The sequence below is a fragment of the Lontra canadensis genome, unplaced genomic scaffold (assembly GCF_010015895.1).
Source record: "Lontra canadensis isolate GAN:19392208 unplaced genomic scaffold, GSC_riverotter_1.0 scaffold13, whole genome shotgun sequence".
Lineage (NCBI taxonomy): Eukaryota > Metazoa > Chordata > Mammalia > Carnivora > Mustelidae > Lontra > Lontra canadensis.
In genome coordinates, this window is record NW_022631007.1 from 1,602,770 (window position 1) to 1,626,758 (window position 23,989).

Below are 23,989 nucleotides of genomic sequence, written 5' to 3' on the forward strand. Positions count from 1 at the left end.
GCTGGCTCCAACTGCAATAGTGGGCTCAGGCCAGGTCAGCTGATCCTGGCCTAGATCAGCAGAACCAGTAGACCCATAGGTCTGAGAGCACTAATAAATGATTGTGCCACTCAAACATTTTAGGGTGGTTTGTTATTGAGCAAAAATGAACATAGATTCCAAAGTAAGATTTGGACCATGCAACTGATAGAACAAAATTTTCCAGTACAGTTTTTTCAGTGTTGAATTTGAGTTCAGCCATCTGGTCTTACAACTAATGATGCACATCCCACACTTCAAGAAACTCTGATTCAGTCTAAGTTTCACCTTTTAGGTTTAACAGCTGAAGGTTGGGAGAGATTACTGACTATACCTCGACTTCATATTTAGCTAGTGACAAAGATGATACTAGAGTTCAGGTCTCATGTGCACAGTCTATTTCCAGAGCAATTTGCTGCCTTCTTCAAGATTGGTGTGTTTAATCATAAAAAATGATGAGTAAGGTTTTAGGGAGACATTGTATCATCAGCTTATTTTATCTGTATCCTCTCATGAAAGTAGAAGAAATTCAAGTTAACCCACAGAATTGAGAACAGTCATTAAAATTTTTTTTTGGATTATCTGTGCTCTGGATTGAATCATACTCCCTTCAGCCCCAAAGATATATTGAAATCCTAACTCTCAGAACCAAAGAATGTGACATTATCTGGAAACAGTCTTTGCAGATGTAGTCAGGTTAAGATGAGGCCATGCTAGGTTAGAGGAGGCCCTAAATTCAATGAATAGTGTCCTCATAGGAGAAAGAGATTTTTCACATAGAGACACCCAGAGGGAAGATAGCCATATGATGATAGAAGCAGAGATTAGGATTATGCTGCTACAAATCAAGGAATGCCAAGGATTACTGGGAACCACCAAAAACTAGTAAGAGGCAAGAAAGGATTCTTCCCTTGAGCTTTGAAGAGAATATGGCCCAACATTGATTGTCAACTCCTAGCCTTTGCAACTGTCAAATAATAAGTTTCTATTGTTTCAAGCCACACGGTTTATGGGACTTTGCTATGGTAGCCCTAGGAAACCAAGGCATCTTGCTTGTTGACTTCTGTTGGCAATAATATTCCACCTATGTTATACCTAAATGAAATGCAAAGTAGAGAAACTGATAGAATAAGAAGGCCAGCAATTCAAAAACAACTTCATCCATCCCCTAAAAATAAGCCACTGAACAGAAACACCTGTATGTCTAACCAAGAACTGAGTTTGTGTTAGATGACAGTCATACAGCCTGGTCTCACATTTCTTTCCATCAACAAAGGAGATACCAACGCCATCACCTTTTCCCCTTTGGGCTGCTCTGGCTTAGGCCTGAGGCAACAGAGCAAGTCTTCCAGGCAGGATATTCTTCAGAGTTGGTAAAAACGTAGAAATTGGGTCTTCATGGGGAAGTTAATATTCACCAAAGTATTCTCTGTAAGTTCATTTTATTTGGGGTGTGACAAACATCTGGATCCTTTGTCATCTTCTACGAGTGAAGACAGATACCCTCAGAGTTGACATTCCCTCCTTTCTTCTTCTAATTCTATTGTGATCTGAATGCTTGTTTTCCTGCACAGGAGAAAGTGATGTTGGCACCCACTGATTTACTATGTTCTGCTCCTTCAGGGCTCGGAGTAGCACTTCCTTTTCTTGGTTGCGTTAGTCATTATCCATTTACAGTCATTTACATTTTGAAATCCTTATCCTGCTGCATCAAAGTATTAATGGGGGGTGCAGAGCAGCTGCACCAAGGTAATTTACTTGGCTTCTGAAAACCTCCTCCAGATAATCCAGAAAAATCTGTCACATGGGGACCCCAATTTGTCTGATTACCTTGTTCTGACAGATGCTGGGGTCATATGCTTAGACTTTTATTTTTGTTGCTTTCATTTGGTTAATTCTATTAGTGGCTTATTCCGGACATGAAAGTCATTTGCTATTAAAAACAAATGTCATCTCAAAAGGAAAATCCCAAGGCTGCCTTTCCTTCTGATCTCCCCATCAACAGCAAAGTCTGTATGTTCAAATCAAAAGTGTTGCTTTGCATTAATTATCTTCTCTACCTCTTTAGTGTTTGGGGGAATAATGCCTCTGAGTGAAGAAGGAGAAAAAGGTCCTGATTTTTAGGTGAATTTGAAGCTGTCCTTTGGACTGGATCTAAATGGCCCAACCAAGTTTGATGTCAACCGTGAAAGTTCTACTGGTGATTTTGTCAGCGACTCCCAGCTGCCTCAGAATAACTTTTTACCCCCTCTTCCTCAAGTGCTAATTTGTTTGGGCCCCCAATGTGCTCATCTACAAAGTCAGATTTCCTAGTTTCTCTGCAGCAAAGTGGACATGTGATGCAATTCTGACTAATGACATATAAGAAGTCTGAGCCCCCTCAGACTTGTAGGAAAATTTTTCTCTCTTAATGTAGGCATTGTTCTTCCCTCCTTCTGGCCCCATTGTCTTCCTTCCTGCCCATGAAATGTCTCAAGCTGGACCAGCCATCTTGTTACCATGCAGGAGAAGCCAAGAGAAGTGCAGAAACTTTGCCCCGATGCACTTAGCTACCAAATCAATGCCAGGAAATGTCTACTTCCGGTCTTCATCTTTCATGGGGAAAAATAATCCCCATTTTATCCGTATCACAGTTAAGTGGATTTTCTGTTATGTGCAGCCACACTTGATCCTTGGGTGATACAGTGGATTTCTAAGAGCCCAGTGTGTTTCTATGTCTTTGGTTGAAGAGTTATTTGGAGCCAGAAGGAAATAGGAGCCAGGGAGGGAAGCCTGGCAGAGCACAGCCCTGGCATTCGCTTGTGTGTATGTCAGACTGAGCCTCTTATATTCTCAGTTCACTCTATGGCTTAGGGCTTTATTGCTGTTCTGGATAACTTGTCAGAGGGATTCCCTGGGTTTCCAGGCCCTTTTGGGGAATTGCATTTAATGAACTACTGCTTTGTTCATTTCCTCACTAATTTTCCATTCTTGAGAGAAAAAGGAAGCTCTGACTGAGATAATGATATCCCAGTGCCCATTAGGAGAGAATGATGTACTAAGTGAATTAAGGAGGTGGAAGGATATATTTTTATGAATTGAAAAATGTCATTTTGTATACAAGAAGTCATTCTGAGTAAGGACAAAAATCCTCACAAAACCCAGAAATGCAGCTGGATTGGATCATCTCTTTTCCTGACAAACCTTTAAAAAATTTGTTTCAGAATGTTCCAGTCATTCTTTACCACTGCAGTCTGAAAACTGGGAGTCTACTGGAGTCTCTTAAAATTATTCTGCTGGATGTGGCCATCAGAGTGTCAGCTGGGGGGTCTAGTCATATTACTACCATGGTTGGGAGATCCGGGCTTCCCCTGGGCTTTCGGGGAGGGTCTCTGAGAGGTATCCCCTCATGGGGATAGGCCCCGTGGGCCCTGACCTAGAGAAAGACAGCTATTGTGGGCAGCACTCCAGGGCTGCAGAGGGACAAACCTCCTCATGAGGAGAACAGGATAGACCTCTCTAGATTTGCTTTCTTTCAATAGCTAACTAGGTCCAGAGAATTTCTGTTTACTTTCCATTGCTCTGGATGTTCTTTTCATATAGCTTGACACAAAATGCACCTCCTCAGATAGCAAGTAGGAGGCAGGGCAGTAAGGTAATCTAGAACCTGCTCTGAGTTCATCTGAGAGATCTGGGTTCTGCCCTAGTTCTGTCATTTATATGCTGGCTGACACGGAAGTTACTTAACTTCTCTGAGCCTTGGCTTCCTATCTATAAAATTAGTTATTCAAGTTATCTATTATTGCCGCATAGGAAATGACCACAAAGCTCTCAGAGACAGCCAACAATAATTTCTTACTCCCATACTGCTGGTCAAAGCAAAGGGCAGTGCTTTCTAGATTGCTGAAGAGTTAGCCTCTGACCCAAGTTGTAAACTGCTTCATGCAGGTTTTTCTGGAGCCCAGGCTGGAGGACAGTGGCTACCAGGAGCATGTTTTTCTCATGATGGAGTTCGGCATCTTCTAGACTGGTGAGTGGAAACCTGTGATCCTCCTTAGGCTTGTAACGCATGCTCTGTCACTTTGGCTGTCACTCCATTGGTCAAAGCAATTTACATGGCCAAGTCCCACATCCACAGGGTGGGAAATACATTTCTGCTATGGAGGAGGTGGGAAGTAAATATTTACTGAACAATATTCTAATGTCTGTTCCCGCTGAAAGAGATGTTTTAGAGTCATAATGAGGATGATGAGAGGCATTCAGCATGGAGGCATACTATAGTAAGTACCCATTCAATGCTAGCTACTGTTTCTGCTGCTGTCACGGCTATGTCTATTATGTTACACGCCCAGACTTAGCAGGGATGTGGGCTCTGGTGGGGAATACATCAAATAAGCTGTGCACTATTCAAGACCTTGCTGGCATGAGAACCACAGCTTCTTCTCCTCCAGCCCAATAAGCAGTGATCCACACTTTGACCTCAAATGGCCCATGGTAGCTTCTGAGAACTTTGGATCGTTGTGATGCTATTTCTTATGTACATCCTTGTACCTTCATAGCATGTGTATGCTGGTTCTCATTTGACTCTCTCGGTTATCCTGTGAAAAAAACTGAGAAACCACTGCCGTTTTCAGTTTATGGAGAAGAGAACATGTTGGGTTAATCCCAGGTGACATCTGTCCCTTCGGCCTTAGGGTCTCAAGTTTGCATGGCCAGGTATCATGTTCATGACAAGGGCATTAGTTGAGGTGTAAGAATTAACAATAAAGATTTGAACGTCAATATTTCTTCATTCCTTCGTTCATTTACTCATTTAACAAGCAGACATGTATGGAATCATTGTTATGTGCTCCGTAAGCACGGTGGGGACACCCTGTAAGGAGTGGAGGGGTAGCTCCAGGCCCCTCTGGGGTTCAGAGCTTGGCAGGGAGTTGGTGGTGAGGGCCAGAGTCAGGAAGCCCTAGCTTGCCCACCACCCATTTGTCTTTCGTGAGCCATATGCAACCTCCTCCCATATCTCCTTAGAGCACCTACTAGGTCTGACTAGATCATTCTTTTTTTTTTTTAAAGATTTTATTTATTTATTTGACAGAGATCACAAGTAGGCAGAGAGAGAGGGAAGCAGGCTCCCTGCTGAGCAGAGAGCCCGATGCGGGGCTTGATCCCAAGACCCTGAGATCATGACCCGAGCCGAAGGCAGAGGCTTTAACCCACTGAGCCACCCAGGCGCCCCTGACTAGATCATTCTTTCAGGTTGCACTGGAAGAGTTCAGGGTTCCCAGAGGGCCACACATTGACCTAGTTGGGGACATACCTAGTCCCTCACTTGAGTAAGCTCCCTGTGATGATGGGATTGCAAGATCCAACAGTAGAGTTGGGGGTCAGGGGTCTGGGTTGCTTCCTTGGTCAAATGGAAGATGGGGAGGCTATGTAATGATACCCCCTTCCCACTCTGTCTTTATTTTCTTGTCTCTGAGATGGGACCTATGATATACTGGATGAAAAAGGTCTTGATTAATTAATTCCTTATTCTCAAGCCTGAGCTAAACTCACAATTAAACCTATGAGTCTAATAGAGATTATTTATCCCCATTTTACAGATGAAGAAACAGGCTCACAGAGGGTCAGCTACTTGTCCATTGTTTTGCTAGAATCCCAACTGACTTCACAGATGCTTTCTAGTCCTCAGATTCCATAATGCTTTCCCATTCACAAACACTCAGTGTTGTGCTGTTCCTTGCAGTGCCCCGAGCTTGCCAACACTCACCTGTCAGTGTTGTGAGGAGGCCTGAGGTAGGAGGGGTGAACAAGGAATGAGAAGCTCCTCTTCTCTCTCTCACCCCAGGGAATCCTTGTATCCCCCTTCCCCCCAACCCTGGATTTTGCAGGGGAAATCAATCCAGGACCTAAGCCCTCTGGGTTAGGGCTTATCATGTCCTGGGTTGACCTTGATTAAACAGGGCACTGCCAGTCTGTGCTGGGTGGGCACACTTACCTCTCCACAAGTCCTGGCTCCTTGGTCTTTGCTCATCTTTGGCCCCAGTTGGCTGTGGACCTAAGGTCTCTTGGTTGCTTTATCAGTTTCCCTCCTCTGCTTTTGTTCAAGGTCTTGACTTCAGAGCTTCAGGATGTTTCACAAAGAGCAAAGGTATCTGGGCTGCCTGGAGTGTGCACACTAGGACAAAAGTCAACTAAGTGCCTTATATCTGCTATTTGCTCAGGTGCATTTAATCTAACTCCTGTGATAGAGGTACTGCTCTCTTCATTTTATGAAGCTCAGATAGGTTATTTATCTTTCTCAGGAATACACAGCTGGTAAACAAAGCTTATTTTTCCATCATGTAATTCTTTCTTGTCAATAATAGTTGCTTATATGGGTCAAATGTTTCTTATATGTTATCTGCAATCCTCATTAGCAACTGTGCCTTCTTTACCCTTTATTGCACAGAGGGGTTAAGTAACTTGCCTTAGGTCACACAGCTCATGTTATAGTTAGGAAGTTCAAGCCTGGGGCTGTCAAGGCTCCCACACTTCTCTTATTCTTTTTCTCATGGAGAAAGACCTCTTGAGCTTCCCAATAATCTCACTGAGCTGCTCACAGACTCCCATGTGTGGTAGAAAGCTAATTAAAAGAATAGCAAGAAAACATTCTTCATTTAAAGGGCAACCTGTGTGTTTGGTGTGCAGAGGGAGATGGTGGGAAGTGAAACCCCATCTCCAGTCTTGGCGTTTGGTGGGCTGATCGTAACACTCTCATACCTTCTTTCTGAGCATCTCTTGCTGGCGCCACACCTTTCCTAGCATTTGACTTCCCGAGTCTTTGGTAAACGGCTGTGGCTCTAAGGACTGTCCTCTGGCTGGACCCTTCTGACCTCTGACTCCTATCCTCCCAAACCATCTGAGGTCTGCAGGCACAGCCCATGAAAGAATAGCCCCAGTACAGGCAGCTTCTACCACCAGGAAGTGAACTAGGATCTTGCCTGGACCCCAGCCCAGTCTCAGAATATGCAGCCAATAGGAGGTCACTGAGAAAGGGTGTTAGCTCATTGCAACCTTTAGCATCATTACTGTGGTTCCTCTCCTGCCTTGGAAAAAATTGCCTCTTTTCCCTGACTACTCCCTAGCACCTTCGCATAAACCCAGTTGCTGAGGGCCAAAACGGACCAAAGCAGAGCACACCCAACTCACTCTGTGCTGTGAGAACGGCTAGACTTTGTGCATTTTCTAATCTGATTACATTTCCAGTCCAAGCCCTCTTTATTTCTCACCTCCTAATTGATTTCCCTGCTTCCACCCCTACAATTTATTCTTTACTCTGCAGCCATCCTGATCCTTTTAAATTGGAAGTCTGATCATGTCACTCTTCTGTTCAAAGTCCCCTAATAACTTGCCATGCTCCTCAGAGAAAAGCTAAAGTCCTTACAGTGGCCTCTAATGATCAAGGGCAGGGGCCAGCATGTTTCCTCTGCAAAGGGACAGATAATAAATAGTTTTGGCTTTGTGGGCTATTGGTCTCTGTGGCCGTTACTCAACTCTGTGAGCATGAAGGCAACCACCAACAATATGTAAATGAACACATGTGGCTATGTCCCAATGAAACTTTGTTCCCAGAAACAGGCAATAGGCCGGCCTGTGGTTTGGTGACCTCTGCTCCAAGTGACTGCCCTCTGCTACCTCTTGGCTCTTATGATCTTGTCTTGTCCTTTGCATCAGCCCCATGGATATCTACAAATACTGCAAGACTTTGTTTGGGGCCTTGCCCTGGCTATTCTACCTAGAACATTCTTTCCTTGTGTATCCGAGTGTCTCCTTTTCTCATTTCCTTCAGGTTTCTGCTTCAGTGTCATTGCCTGAGAACCCTCCTTGGCCACTATGTCTGAAATAGCAACCTTCTCATTTTCTTAGCACCTCACACTTTTTTACTCTGCTTTATTCTCCTCAATAGCCCTTGCTACCACCTGTATATTTATTTATTGAACAAATAAATGATTTCTTTGGCAAATATTACCGAGTGCCTCCTTAATGCCAGACAACACCCTAGGTGCTGAAAGTCCATAAAGAACAAACTGGATGAAAGCCTTCTATCACGGGACTTTAAGTCTAGCTGAGGAAGGCAGTGAATGTAGTGAAAATAAATATAAATGTGGCAGGTAGAGATAAATGCTTTACAGGAAGTCAGGCTGGGCAAGGGGGCAGGTCGAGGGGGATGTGCCTCTGTTTCTCTCTCAGTATTCTTCCTTTGCCTGCCATCGCTGCTAAGCTCTTTCGAGTTACTGCAACGGTGCCTTTAACTCGCTTTGCTCAGCTTAGAGCCTGCCACTGCGACGCGGTTGACAAAATTCCGGTGCCAACAGGGGGCGCCACAGACTGCGCAGAGCTGGCTGTGCCGCGAAGTGTGATTGAGACAGGGGCCGCCAGGCTTCTGAACGGGCAGGAAAGGGAGGTGAAGGCTGCCGCGGAGGGATGGGGAAGTTGGAAGTTGTGGGATGTAACAGGATCTGAACACAACTGCCTGCACCACAAGTGTTTTTCATGGAGTGCTGCCTAAAGTACCAGGCATTACGGGACAATGCACTTCTAAGTCGGATGCTTAATAAATCAGCCAGGCATGCATTATTATGCCGCCACGGAGCCCTTGTTGTGTCTTAATGCTCAATTATACAGCACGGAATCTGGGTCGGGCTTTCTGTCATCTTGGATGTGTGGCAGAAATGGCCTCGCTCTAATTGCTCTACATGGGAATGGGTTCATTTGTGTTTGGCGGGTGACTCACGCTGATTGACAATTAGATTGAAGGGGCCTCACTGAGGATCACAGGCTCAGACAGCTCAAGACCTTGAAAGAGATCTTAGAAGTGACCCTAGTCTGATCTGCTCCTGCTGCAGGTGGGAAAATCAAGGCTCGCAGAGAGAAAGTGACTTGCTTGAGGACACCAGATAGGTAGCCATGGAGGCTCAAGCCAGGCTACTGATTCTGAGTCACATACGCACCGCACCACCCCAGGCAGATTCTCAGCACAGCCACCGCGGCCCTTCCTATGTCCGCAGCAAACGCCATGGATGGTGACATTTGACTCTGAAGCTGAAGACCAACCGGAAGAAGCTGTGCCTCATTTACTTGAATAAAAATGGACAAACCGGTTAACAAAACAACAGACTTCCATATTTTATGGATCCCTAGGGACCCCGTGAACTCATGCTCCCAGATTAAAGGAAAGAGGAAAATCATACCCTCCTTGCTGAACTATGCTGCCTGCTGGTTCCGCAGTGCCCCAGCGGTCTCTGGAATGGAGATTGTCATGTATGACAGCTGGAGAGCATTATCGCTTGAAGACTTGCATTCTGGCTTTTATATTTGATTTACATAGATCTGCATACTGTATGCTCTGGGCATTGTTTTTCTGTTTCATTCCATCTTCACCGTCTCTCTTCTCTAAGCTCAGTGGGTATTTTGGCTTCCCCAGCTCCTCTGGGTAAGACAGGCCCTTGGCTAGAGTTTGATCTGGAGAAACATCTGGAAGTTCCACCTCAAGGAGAGGCTCTGGGGCAGAGTGACTGCTGGGCCAGTGATATATTCGAGTCATGTGGCCTTCATTTCTCTTATGCTTCCATGACAGAGGCCAGTCCTTGTTTATCTCCTGTCTTCCAGGTCTCTGTGTATAAAGTCCCAGAGGAGTAGCTTTGAATGTCTGTGTCTGGAGCAAAGTTGTCCCCTTCAAGATGCCATGGAGAAATGACCACATTTTGGGCACCTAGATCAGTCCTAGAGGATAAATAGTACCAGATGAGAAAGGCGAATTAAAACCGCAGTGAGATACTACTACCCACCCAGTAGGATGGCGAAAATGAATGAAACTGATAATACCAAAAGTTGACAAGGATGTGGGTCAAGTAGAACTCCCATACGTAACTCAGAGAAGTGCGAACTGGTATAGTTGCTTTAGAAAATCCCTTGACAAACTTTCCGGAGATGAACATCCTCTCCTGTGACCCGGCAGTTCATTTCCAGGTCTTCCAGCAAGGGAAGGGAGTGCCTGTGTCCTCCAAAATTCATGGATAAGAATGTCCATAGCAGCTTCATTCACAACAGTGAAATATTGGAAACTACCCAAATAGATAAGTCCATATACTTGTACAGTGGATAAGTCCATATACTTGTACAGTGGAATAGGGCATGGCAACATAAAAGAATAAACTGCTTATAAGCAATATGAATGAATCTCACAGAAAAGAAAACAGACATCAAGAATCCATACCATAAGTTGCCATTTATATGAAGTTCAAGAACAGCAAAGCTGGTCTGTGGTGATAGACTTCAGAACTGTGGTTACCTTTGGGGAGGGAGATGGACTAGGAAGAGGCATGGGGGAGGTTTTTGGGGTGATGAGAATATTACATATGTAAAAATTCACTCATTCACTTATGTGTCCTTTACTGTGTGTCTGTTATATCACAATAAAACTAAAGTAGATAAAAAGACTCAGGTGAGAAAGCCTCCAGTCCTATTCTGGTAACGTCCCATGTTAGTCCCAAGACTTGCAGGACTTGGACTCTATTTCCAGACTCCTGATACCAGTTTGCTTTCTGGATTATGGGCTTCAGCATTTCCTACCTGCCTACAGGTAGAGGTTTAAACATGCCCTAACCTGGCTACCTGCCTCTGTCTTAGTAAATACAGGCACACCTTCAGGTTTGCCCAACTTCAAGTTGAGCTGATGGGGTCAGAGTTTGCCTGCTCTAAAAACAGCTCTTCCAGGGCCTGCCTTCTCTACTCTATAGCCCATTTAGTCCAACCCTTAGTAGTCAAGAAGAGATGGGCCAAGGATCTCCCCATACTACATCCTCCATCAGCTCCCCACACTGCCACAATTTTTAAGGGGCAGCTGTAGAGGGGATACTCTGTTACTAGCTGGATAATAAATCCTGGGTAGTCTCAATGAGCTGGGTTGCACAAACCCATCAGGACTCCTTTGGGCTAAGCTAATGGTCAACTGAAGGCACATTGAATAAAAACAGACCCCCCTCTCCTTGGGCCCTCTCCTCTAGGATAGGGATGGCAAACACCTCATACATGGACCAACCCATCCTCTCCTGGCTCCTTCCTACCCCATGGCAGACATTTAGTCCTTGATTATAGCACTTTTTCTAATAAGCTTGGATGGAAAAGGTCTCCAAGGAAACTCAAGAGGCAAAGGGTATGCTCAAGTCTCTGGAGTTGGGCTTCTCTCTTAAGGCCTAGCCTGGGAGCATTTCCTCCCAGACAAAAGGTAACCCTGGGCCTGTCTTGCCATACCAGCTGCCAAAGGAATAAGAGAGATGAAAGTTCTAGACCTGGTGCTTAGAAGTAGATGTTGAGAGAAGGATTTGCCTCCAAGGACTTACTAAGGAAATGCTCCCAGGTTATGGTAGAGGATGAAGGGGCAAGCAAAATTAGTCTAAGGCAAAAATCCCCTAGAGGTGGCTTTGCTCAAGATTGGTAGGAGCATTCTAGAGGATGAGTTATTCTAGGCATTGTCCAAGGGAGCTGGGCTTATATACCTTTGCACCCGTCCATCATTGATCAAGGGCTTCTGGGGAGAAGTAAATTCCCAGGCACCCCTGGCTGTCTGTGTGTGGGGAGCACACTAGTGTCTCGAGGGCAGCCCTTCAAAGATATACTTTAGGTGTGGGCAGGGGAAGTAAAGGTGCGCCCAAATTGGGGCACACAAAAACAGTAAAATACAGATACTCTCCACTACTAAAGGCAATTCAGAGACAAAATGCACAAGAAAGATGGTGCCTAGCAGCAGTGTGGTCTTGAATTCTCCCTACTACGGGGAGGAATACAGGGAAGGAAGAGGGTGATTGTGTGCCTCATGATCAATCCCCACCTGACCCCTACCATAGCTGTCCATCATGGCTGGAAGGGAGGAAGGGGCAAGGTACTGCCTCTAGACACAACCACTGCAAAGGCACAAAGACATCTCCCCAGGAGAGGCTTCCAGCTCCTAACCCTCCTGCAAAACCCACTGGCATCTTGATCACTTCTGGTTTCACAGCACCGGATGATTTTGGAGTGCTCTCCTGTGCCTGACTTTATTTTCATTCCTGTGAGGTGGGCAGGGACTTTTGTTTCCAGTAGTCACAGAATACAAAGGGTTGATGTGCTTTCCTGTAGCCTTCTTTGTGCTGCTTCTCCAATTAGTTTGTATTTTTTGTCTGGAGCTGACCCTGATTGTCTCTCTCCACAGCTGAACTGGCAGGGTTAAGGAGCTGTGTTAATTCCCCACCTTTAAACAGTCCTCTCCTCACCCCAAGTAAGAGAATTATTATTATTATTTTTTTTTGTCTTTTGCTGTGCAAAAAAGATTGGAACCCTGGACACCTGGCCCCTGGTGTTGCCTCGGCCCACCTGCTAGCTGTTAAAATTCTTTAACCTCTCTGGGCCTCCGTTTTCTCATTTGCAGTATAAAGAGGTTGGCCTAGATGACAACTCCAGTCCTTGCTCTGAAATTGTGTGCACACATGGCTCCGGGTTATGGGAATTGTGTTTCTTTGTTCATTAGGAACAAAGAGCAGGACTCAGATTTTAAAGTTGCCACTATATTTTGCTTCCAATACCTTACTTTTTAGGTAACATTTTTCTTTAAGAGGTGGGAGCTGGCTGGTGTAAGGGGACCTTCCCCCCCCCTTTTCTTTCTTTGTTTTCTTTTCTTTTTCTTTCTTTCTTTCTTTCTTTTTTTTAAACATTAAAGCCCCTGTCTTCAGGGAAGAAGAGGCTGTTGGATGTGTTTTGAATGTTTCAAATCAAAGCCTGCCAAGGGAAGGGGAGCTATAGGTTTCAATAAGCACCTTCTTTCAGCAATTTTAAGAATTTCACTTATGAGGATAATGAAATCTTCAGAAACCGTAGGAGCCATACCAGGAAAAAAAAATATGATTCATCAGTGGAATTTCTTTAGACACTCTCTGTCCCTACTCCATTTGTCCATCAGGAGGGTCTTCTCTGAAGTCGTTTGCATCCTCCCTGGATCTTGGGGAGCTTGTGTGACCAGCGTCCCCGCTCGCTGTTGACCACACCAGTTCCTGGGGCCCGAGTTGCCGCCCCGTGCTGCTGCGTGCTGCTCATGGCCAGTGTTTCCCCTGGCAGCCCAGGCCTTCCAGAACCAAAGCTCACTTCTTTGCATCCTGCTTCTCTCAGTGTTGCTCTAGTAAAAACAAAGACGTGGATGTCGTGGTTCTGAGACAAGATGTGCTGACTTGTTTTGGGTGTGGAATCCACACCCACGCTGGGGTTTAGGTGCCTTGGCTGGGTGCTAACCACTCAGAGGTCTGTCTGGGTGTGAGGGCCCTGACCGAGTGCATGCCCGCTTCTAGTTTGAAGAGAAGTGGGGGAAGCTGGCTTCTTTCCTTTTATAGGTTTCCTTGAGATTTTGCCAAAATTCATTCCCAGCTATTTAAAGATTAAGAAAAAGAATACATTTTTTTTTCAAGAACCTAATTTGATGTACTTTCAGGGGAAAAAAAACACATACATTTAGAAAAGGCGACGTAAAATCCTCAAAGTCTCCCTTGAAAGGACGAGCTGATGTTTAATGAAAAGCAGTGGGTGTGGATGGATTCTGTACATTTTCGAGGATCAAGTTACCTGCAAAGAAAGAAAAATTGTGGGATGGGTATAACATAAACAAAAAGCAGAGTTCAAATGAGGACTTTAGGAAATTAAAATCAAAAGGAACTCTTCAAAAAAAGTGTCCATCTTGGGTATTAACCTCCATGGAAATGAAAACAATTTTAAAAGGCTCTAAATAAAAAGGCAACACACATTTGGGCGTACTTCAGATCTTTTGGCCTCTAGCTTTCTGTGGGAAGCTATGGTTTCCTCTCATTTGCTTGCTGGGTGTAGCATTTGTTTTCTGTGATGCGCATCTAGGATTTCTTACTGGCTCTCCAAAGCTGTGCTGGCTTGAAAGAGGAGGGCATTTTGTGGTTCTCACATGTGAGGCCCTCACAATGTGTGCATCGAGTGTAATGGTGGAAAAACACAGACCAGTAAGCAGAGGACTTAGCTTTTTTTGGTCCCATTTCTGTTTCTCACACTGAGTGACTCAGGGGAAATTACTTTCTTTCTCTGAGACTCCATTCTCTCGCTATAACATGAAACCTTGTCCTTAAGGGTTTTCTAGGATGATGGTAATATTCTCTTTCTGCACTGTCCAATATGGCAGCCACCAGGTGTATGTGGCTATCGAGCCCTAGGAGAGGTAATAGAGTGGCTGTGGAATACATTTTAATTTTATTTAATTTCAATTGCTAGTGGCAATTGTGTGGCAAATGTGTGGCAATTAGTGGCAAATATGTGCTAGTGGCACACATAGCCAGTGGCTAACACATTGGACAGAGCAGTTTTATTAAAAAAAAATTTTTTTTTTTCTAAAGTAAGCTCTATACCCAATGTGGGGCTTGAACTCACAACCCTGAGATTAAGATTTAAACAGTCTACCAACTAAGTCAGCCAGATGGTCCTGGATAGAGCAGTTTTAGACAGTAGCTGACATCCCTTTGGTTCTAAAATTCCATGATTCCATACTCTGGTGCTCAGGCTTGCATTGCTAATCATTCACAAACATTCATCAAATCATTATTTGGGGCCTTGCCTGATCCAGGTGCACTTTTAATTCCTAGGGAAATAAAGATGAGTAAGGCAGAGTCCTTGTTCCTTAAGGCCTCACAGTCTCGTGGGAAAGAATCATAAACTTCTAGATGCTGTTGAGGGCTTGAGACCCTTGGGAAAATGGAGAGGAGAGCCAGCCTTCGTCAATATTTGTTACACGTGAGTCTTTAACATTTGCTGAGCAAGGATGTATGGGCAGGCAGTTTGTTCCAGCTAGGTCTGGCCCACTTTTCCTCCCTAACCTTAGCGGCTAAAAGTAATCTGGACATTCGCCAGTTGCTGAGTCAAAACTTGGTTATTTTTAGCCTTGGGAACCTTGAAACCTAGTTAGGGTAAATAACCTAAAAGAGTGGGACTGAGAGATTCACTCTTTCATTCAACAAATAAGGACTGCGTGTGTGTTGCCTGTCAGACGTTGGCTAGACGTTGGGATGTGGCCACGCAGGAGACAGGCACAGGCCTTCCTCTCCGGGAGCTTGCCTGGCATTCGAGGGGAGTAAGAAGATATCACATAGGCAAATAGACAATGATTTTAAATAGTGTTCAGAAGAAAAGAAGATGTGGGCAACTAATAAATATAATAATAATTTTTAAAAAAGATTTTATTTATTTGAGAGAGAGAGAGAGAGCGAGAGATAGAGCACAACAGAGGAGATGGGGGAAGCAGTCTTCCTGCTGAGCAGGGAGCCTGATGTGGGGCTCAAACCCAGAACCCTGAGATCATGACCTGAGCCACAGGCAGATGCTTAACCAACTGAGCCACCCAGGTGCCCCGATATAATAATAATTAAAAAAATCATTTATAACAACCTAACCAAATCTGCTGGTCTCTCTGGCTTGTGTCCTGAAGTTAAAACAACAACAACAGCAACAACAACAACAACAACAAACTGAAAAAAACTTCCAAGCCTGGCTGTGCTGCTCACTTTGCTGTGAATTTGGGGAAGCTCAAGCTTGTTGTTGGGATGCAATAATATAATGTGGGTGACAGGGCCTGTAAAATCAGTTAAGCACTCTGTAATGGTAAGGTTTCATTATTATTGCTTAAGCTCCAAAATCTCTTGGTGGATAGTAATTGACTAGTTGAGGGCCTCTGGTTCAGCACCTGGGAAGGGGAGATGCAGGAGAGGGACCAAGAACATTTGAGGGGTATGTGGGTCAGGTGTCTTGGAACAGTGCTCTCTGTAGCCCTGGGCATCCACTGAGAGACTGGCTCAGTGGGTCTGAACCTACTTTAGCTAGAACTGCCTGATCTTAACTATTCCATATGTTGCACGTATGTGTAAAGTGTTGATAAAAGTGTCTTTTAGATTGAAAAATGATTTTGGAAACTGGCTGGTGGATGCTGAGAATGACTGTGGTCACCAGGGCTAGCTGGGTGCTGAAGGAGCATAGGCCAACCCCCCCACCATTGTGAGGTTTTGCTTCCTTTTAGGACCACAAGGGTGTGAGCTGTGTGGTCAATAGGAAGCTGGGAGAACCCTTGAGGCAGGATGCAAAAGGAGCAATGGTTTTACCAGACCCCGGAGCCTTATTTGCAAAGCATCTGTGGTCCCTACCTTCTTGTCCCTGCCAGGCGGTTGATGATGTATCCAAGGACAGGTAACTAGGGACACACAGTAAGCTACTCCCAAACACTGAGTGGGTGCTCTAGGCTCTGTCCCACACCACCTCATGGAATTCCTGGTGCTCAGTAGCTTCCATTTGCCCCGCCATTCACTCTGCACCCTTCCCTGCCCAGCTCGGGGCCCCGGGCAGAAGGCATCTGGGGGCTCCCTGGCCTTCTTGTCTCTTTTGGTTTCATCCGATGGGAAAAATGGAGACCCTGAGAGGTAAGGAGAGTGAGGTCAGTGCATTTATTCATGCGTCTCCTTTTCTGTCCCGTTGCTATGAACCGGCTGCCCTGATGGTCCTAAGTCATGGGGCACCCCTTTGCCAAGCTCCCGCTTTCTTTGGGTGAAGATCACTAGGTCTGACTGGTGCCCCTTCAGGTCTAGGAGAGGTAACTGAACACACTGTTGTTCGCCTCAGGGCACTGCACCCTCGCCTGTGGTTTTGCTACATCCTCTGTACCCCTTTGTAACCAGTTCCTTTACTAAATGCTCCTTGGATTATGCAGATTTGAGGGAACTTTCCCTCCCGGCAATCTGATGGGATACGCAGCCCAAGAAACCCACCAGTTATGGACCCTTACTACTGCTCTCTTGAAGAGAAGGAAATTGGGAAACAGAAAGGTTAGGATCTGTGTCCAAGGTCACACAGCTAACAAGCAAGCCTCTGGGATTAAACATCAGGTGATCTGATTCCAGGAGCTGTGTCTCTGAGCAATGCCTTGTAGTGCCTCTCGGAGCAGGGGAGGTGGGGCGGAGAGTTGGGGGATAGAAGGGGTCAGGAGTTGAGGCGGTGCTGGGGTGGGTAGGGATGAGGGGAATGGTCCAGGGCATGACTATCATCACAAAGTCTAATGTCCCTTTGATCCGTTGCTTCCTCGTTAGCTCCTCCTGCCTGTCAGCCTGGCCAGGGCCATTAGGGGCCTGGCAGGCAGCCTGGAAGAGGTGACCTTTGGTGAGGTCCACAGAGGAGTGGACAACCAAGTCTGTTTCTGTGGTTGGAAACAACACAACAAAACAACACAGGACAACCCCTCACTAATTAAAGGAGCAAGAAATTGTCTCCTGGAGGTGGCAGGGGCTGACAGCTTCCCCTCGATGATTTCATTCACTGGTGATGGTTTTGTCAATACGACATGTTGCTGGAAACCACACACAGTGTCTTATTCTGTCTGAGAACATTTTTGTTTTTTTTTCCTTCTGAGTTGCACAGTCTCCGGCTGGGAGTGACAGAAGCCAGCCTGTAACTTCGCTGACCTACTTCCCGGCTGGCTCTCCAGCCAGCAGCCCACGCATCATCCATTTTAACCAGCTTTTCAAGGTCACGACTTTTCAATGCAGAGGCTGGCTTTTTTGCTTGACACAAAGCCAGGTACCATCAATTGTCCTGTTTACGAAATTTTCAGTGTTCCCTTTCTTTAGCTCAGTAAAAAGTATGGGTTGGGTTCCTGGTTAGGGCAGATAACAAATGCAGTTGCTTTGAGCCTAAATTGGCCACTTGGTCTATACTTCAGGTGCTTAAAAAAGCAGGTTTTCCACTATTATGGAGCACCTGGGCTGGACCAAATACAAACAGTGAAGGATTTAGGTTGTCCCGGTAGACGGTCATACTCTTTTTGTTGTTGTTGTTGTGACGCAGACAAATGTATGCTCCACATAAACACAATGTCTTATTTTTCACTCTTATGAAAGGACCGTATGAAACCAGCTCTTCACAGATAAAAAGCAACTGCTTTGTGTATCTATTACTGTACCTTTCATCTCCCAAGGCTTTGTGAGAAACTTCCAGCTGGAGCTACATTCTTTTCTGGTTTGATAAAGATAAATTGTATTCAATGAGAGAAAAAGGGGAAACATTTTCTTGATTATTCTCTAAATAAAAAGTTAGGGGAAATGGGATTTTCTTTCCCCAGTACTCAAAGTAGTTAGTTTCCCTTCAAAGTGACCCCAAATTTTCTGTGCTGCTCAGCATTCTAAAATGTTTGATCTTAAGAAGCTTGTTATCTATTGGGTCCTGGGAGCTCATTAGAGAATAAAGAGGGCACATAGCTTTCTCTGCTAATATCTGCTAATCATCAACAGCTAGCTTTAGGCAATAAGGTACAGTATTACAGCATAGGCTCCGGAGTTGAAATCTTGGCTTTTCCTTTTGCTGATTGTGTCGATTTTGGTAAGTTAAGTTGCCTGTGCCTCAGGTCTCTCATTTTGGGCATTAGAGATAATAATAGCACTGGCATAAAATGTTGCCAGACATAGATGAAATAGACATGGAAGGTGTTTAAAATCGTGCTTGCCACATAGTTAGCTCTTAATGAATGTTAACAATTATTGGCTACCATGGGAAGGCTGGAAAGGCAGAAAGAAACTGAATTGTCTGTGTGTGTGTGTGTGTGTGTGTGTGTGTGTGTGTGTGAGCGCCTGCATGTGTGTGTGTGCATGTGCATGTCTAAGTGTGGAATTGAGCTGCCTGGGGGAGGGAGCCTGCAGAAATAGAGCGAAGGAAGGGGGGGGTGCGTGGCAGGTTTCTTAAAAGGGCTAAGTGCGATCCAAGAATTTTCAGGCCTTATTCTCTTTCTCTGTTGGCTTTCAACACAAGCAAGAAGGCAAGAAAAGATCAGTTGCCTCTGGAGTTGCTGTCCCTGCTTGGGCAGTGCCATCTAGAGCTCTGAGCTAAGGGTTGTGCTTCTACACTTGGGATTTGCAATGTCCCGAGGCCAGTTGGTGGTGGTGGTGGTGGTGGTGGTATGTGATAGGACTGACTCCAAGTTTTTGGTATCTGCATTGACCTCTTGTTCTCCAAGAGGTCCTTTTTCACCATGCCTGGATCCAATCACAGTCCAGGGAGTTGCTTGAATGGAACAAGCAGGCTGCAGGTGCCGGTGGTGTCATGGTTTTGGGGTTCAGGATATTTTGACCTTACCATCTTACATTGTGAACAAAAGAATTTTAATAGGATCATACCAGTATCATTTGCTTTTTTGTTGAACATACATTTTTCTCAAGCAATATCATTAATTTAGTTTGGTTTCTTGCATGGTCTTCTAGCTCACACAGTAAGTACTTTGTGATATTTTTCTGCTTTTAATGAAATGATTTTCATTAGGATCAGATTAAAAAAGAGAAAAAAGAGGACAAGGAAAAAAAGATTAAGAAAAGGAGAGCGAGTGAAAGGCAGAGAGAGAGGAAGCAGAGAAACAGAGAGGAATATATATAGGAACACATATATACAAGGACAGAAAAATATAAAATACAGACTTAGAGAAATTGGGGGATTTGCAGAGGCAGTCACACAAAGAGAGAGGGAGACAGAGAAACACAGAAAGAGAAAGACACCACAAACAAATGAAGACAGAGAGCAAATGTAGAGAAAATGTCCAGATATGCACACATAAACACACACACAGAGCAAGAGAATGAGAGAAAAGACACCCTCTCCACCCACTGCGACCAAAGAGACTCTAGCTGTTCTGCTGTATTGGTTGCCAAATTTCGTATACAGCAGGATTGAAATGCAGTTTGGGTCAAACAATGGGGTTGAACTATTTTCATGATCAAAATGACAGAATCAAAATCAGGTATATAATATTTTTCATGGTTCTTAATAAACAGAAGTTATGGATTTTAGTAGACTCTTTAAATTTTTTTTTTTTTTTTTTTTTTTAAGCTCAGGTACTTGCAAAAGAATCCCCTTTCTTGGTTGTAGAACCACTTTTGTGTGACCTCCTAGATATTTTTCCTTGCTGGGGTGGGAGCATCCTGGCTTCAGAACCTCCCCATCCATTGACACACCCCCAGTCTCTTCTGTTTTGCTCTTGAAATTCGTGGTGGGCAGATAAGATGTAGCTGTTGTTCCCTTCTGTCTAGGAAGCTGGCCAACCACACAAGGGCTGGAGGCCTGGGTGGTGGAATTTGGTAGAACAGACCAAAATAAAATGTTGGTGCCTGGGGGGACCAAATACTGTGAGACTCATACCAAACACTGTTTTTATGGCAGTTTCAAGATCTCAAAATCCTTATGGTTTCTTAAATCCCAAGGAAATGAGCTCAAAGACACAGAGAATGTAAACTAGATCTTTGAAATTCCCTTTGGTTTGTCTCTAGAAACTTATTTCTGCAGACGTGCCTTCTGATTGACAAAAGCTCACTTTTATATTCACAACTCACCCTGTCAAGGTCTAGTCTAAAATCACCCTCAGAGAATACTGTGCAGCAACTTCTAAAAAGCCCCAAAGCCTCTTGATTTATGCATCTAATTTATTGTTTTTCTCTGTCAGAGCTTTCCTTTGTACATAACCAAATCCTGATTATGAGTGCTTATCACACATGGCTAAGCCATGATGTTGGAAGGCAGTGTTTGAATTTAGAGCCTGAAGTTCTTCATTTACTATCAAGTCCCTTGTCCTTTGGAAATTTATATAAAATCCGCCCCCACCCCCACCTCCTACTTTCTGCTCCCTTTGGAAGCAGTTAATTAATTTCATGTCTCAAAGATGCTTTGTTTCCTTAAGTAGTTCAGTCTGGCTCATCTTCCACTGGGTATCACTTTTCGCCAGCACTTGACACAAACTCATTTGAAAATAGCTCATTGTGGGCCAGTTGTCTGGGTTTGATGGGACAATTGCTTATGAGGTCAAGGTCTTTATGCATCACTTAGTCATTCAACAAGTGTTCATGAATCCTCAATGGGGGCCATGCACTGAAAATGTAAAAGGACTGATCTTTGTGAATCCTGGCCCTCACCCCATAAAAGCCCCAGTGACTAGCTGGTTGGGTCCTCTTATGCACTCTAGGGGATTTCATACTGGAAGTAGAAAACACAGGAGCTGATGAGCAAGACCAAGACAGCACCTTTGACAGGGAGGCGAGAGAGCAGGAGAATACATGCATCTGTGAAGCCAACAGGGCTATAAATGGGAGATAGAACCAAGAGTTGGTAACCAGACAAACAGCAGATTAGAAAGGGATTAGGGTGAGTAGGTTATAGGATGACCGCCATGAGCTCTGTTGGGGTGTTGACAGCTCAGATTTATGGTCCTGAAGGTGTATAGCATGTGGGTGTTTCTGGCTGGATTAAAGGTACAGGATCTGGATGGAATCTGTCCCCCATCCACCATCCCTCAGGCCTTCTATGCAATATGGGCTAGAACAGGTCAGCCCTCATTTCATTCAGTGAAAGAGTGCAGGGATACTCAGGGAGATTCACACTACAGGCCTGATTACTTTGGTTTCTCTTCTGGGTCATCTCCTTTGCATGGTTGTAGGTATTGGAGCTGGAAAAGGTGTCTGTGATAAGCCGGTATTTCTTTAATTACCATCCCTGGCTTCTTGGCTTGGGCTGGAGGCCAGGGAGGGGAGGTGTAGGGGAAAGCGCAGGTGCAGGCAGGCTGGGAAAGCAGGGAGTGGTGGTAGATAAGGTGAGTGTGCACAGATGGCATAGCTTGTGGCAAAAGTCAACATGGTTGTTTTTGTGACTTAATGGTGAGTCTAGGAAGTGCCTGTGAGTTTTGGGGAGGGGCAGATGGTACAGACTGAGATGTAGAGAATGAGTGGACTGATGGACACTGCAGAGGTCCAGGGCAGGAGAAAGTTATAATTTTGGTGAGTGCACCTACCATTATCAGAATTACACTGGGCCTCAGGAAGATAGCAGCTCCATTATAAAATCTAAAATTATAATTTTTCAAGGCATATTTGGGACTGAGAGTGAGGGAACTTATCTGTAGATAAGGGGTGTATATAAGGGGTATTATAAGGGGGGTGTTATATTAGGGAAAATTGCACTGGACTCAACATTGTGCCTGGGCCTCAGGGAGCGGTCTGCTTTTGCTCACTGCATGTTTCTGCCCACCACCCCCACCTCCTGCCCTGTTTTATCAGCCTTCCCCTAAGGCACATGGGGCTAGATGTTTGGGTAGAGCTGGATCTATTGGGAGAAGAGACCCACTTGTAGTCAGCTTAGTAGGGGATGTCCAGAATGTCTCAAGCCATGACAGATGTAATTGAGAATAGGCAACCTCTGCCTTTCGCCCTATATTACCTTAATTGATTTTACCTGTGGCTGGATGGAGGCACCATTTTCTGGGCAGAGAAGTCTGTGGAGCAGGAGGTTTTGTGGTTACCCTATAGGATGGGCAATCTGCTTAGCAGTTTGCATGTAAAGCATTAAAATTTATTTCATCTCATTTGAAAGTTCAGATATAAGAAAGCTGACATTATGACATAGGCCTACCCTGGGCACAGATGCTATGGCTATAGATGATAGATGAGGGATGAGAGCCTTTACAAGTAGAATGTGGCAGAAATGACAGTGCTGGGCCTAAGCTTTAAAAAGGCAAAATGGTTACCGTCTTTGTACTTTGGGGAGTCCTGGGTTGCTGTGTAAGGAGGAGAGGGGAGGCAGAGAAGCTAGGACTTAGATCTTTGCATGGTTCAGCTGAGTCTAGCTCGCTGGTCAATGTGCCAGTGTGCCAGACAACTGGTCGAAACAGTGACTAGACTGTGTAGTTGCAACAGAGACCAGATAGCCTGCAAATTCAAAAATGTTTACTCTCAGATCCTTGATGGACAATGTTTAGTTTGCTTAAATCTGGTCTATTATACTAACCTACAAAAAGGTGAAAGATAAGCAGACTTATCTCCTTTAAAACAGTACATAGAACCTAGTGTGCAGAAGTCAGTGGTGTATGGGAAATGACTTGTCTCCATATGAAAATAGTTTTTAATATTCACTGAGCTGTAATAGTGGGGTGCTTTCTCGACAATGTCTTCCTAATACTGCAGAGTGCAATAGAGTAAGTCTGTGCCAGGCTATGTTACTTTTTAGCAAAAAGTCACTCTCCTTTTCTCACCTCTGTGGGAGGAGGACATGTCCCTACCCCCTGTGATGTCCTTGGTTGTGAAGTTTGCTTTGGTCAGTAGAAGATGAATTTATGTGACATGGTCAGAGGTTTTAAATTCACTTGTGTGCTTTGGCTTAAGTTCTTGAGTCTGTGCTGTCTGCCATGAAAAAAACGTGCTTTAGGTTGCTAGAGCTGATTTTGCCTGGGTCTCAGAATGAGGGACACATCGAGCAGAACTAAACCTGACCTTCAGTTTTGATGGTAAACTGGACCAAATCTAGCTGAGTCCAACAGAGCACGGCAAACATCGCAGACCCGTGAAAAGTAAACACTTATTTTGTGCTTTCTTCTTTTACTCTGTGACCTACAATAGCAGCCCTGCTATTGTCAGTCACCAAAATTTTTTGTGTTGTTTGTTACATGGCATCTTTGCAGCTATGACTAATACAGAGCCCAAGAAGGATAGAAAGAAAGGGAATTGTCTTTACCTTGAGGTGCTGCTAGCGAGACAATACCTTTGTGAAAATTAGCGAAAGGTGGCTCTCTGTCAAGGCATTTTATTTTCCACCTATCAGAAAATTGCCATATGATGATTATGCTGTAACAAGACACTTGATTGCTAACATCAGGCATCGTCATACCAGATAAATGAAACTATGGGGTCCATGATGTGGTCACCCAATGAGATGGGTCTTCTGTGGGCAACGTACAGCACACACAACCCAAAGTGATGATTCTATACTGCAAGAGAACTCAGTGAACTGGGTCCTCCTGAATTAACTCTTGTGGCGTTAGAAGCAGATAGAAGGATGGTTATCATTCAAGACATTAGCTTGCTGCGTAATAGTATTTCTCATTGACTGAAGTTTTAACTTATTTTGCATTTGCTTT

General features: G+C 44.6%; 1 long non-coding RNA gene across 1 annotated transcript in view; it reads left to right on the forward strand.

Moving 5' to 3' along the window:
- Positions 1-2,087: 2,087 nt before the first annotated feature.
- The window catches only part of LOC116867942, a 39,921-nt gene continuing 18,019 nt past the window's right edge, over positions 2,088-23,989 (forward strand). Inside the window, exons 1-3 of the long non-coding RNA XR_004382689.1 lie at positions 2,088-2,218; positions 3,222-3,313; positions 3,946-4,027. This is a non-coding gene — a long non-coding RNA (uncharacterized LOC116867942). The remainder of the gene's footprint in view (positions 2,219-3,221; positions 3,314-3,945; positions 4,028-23,989) is intronic.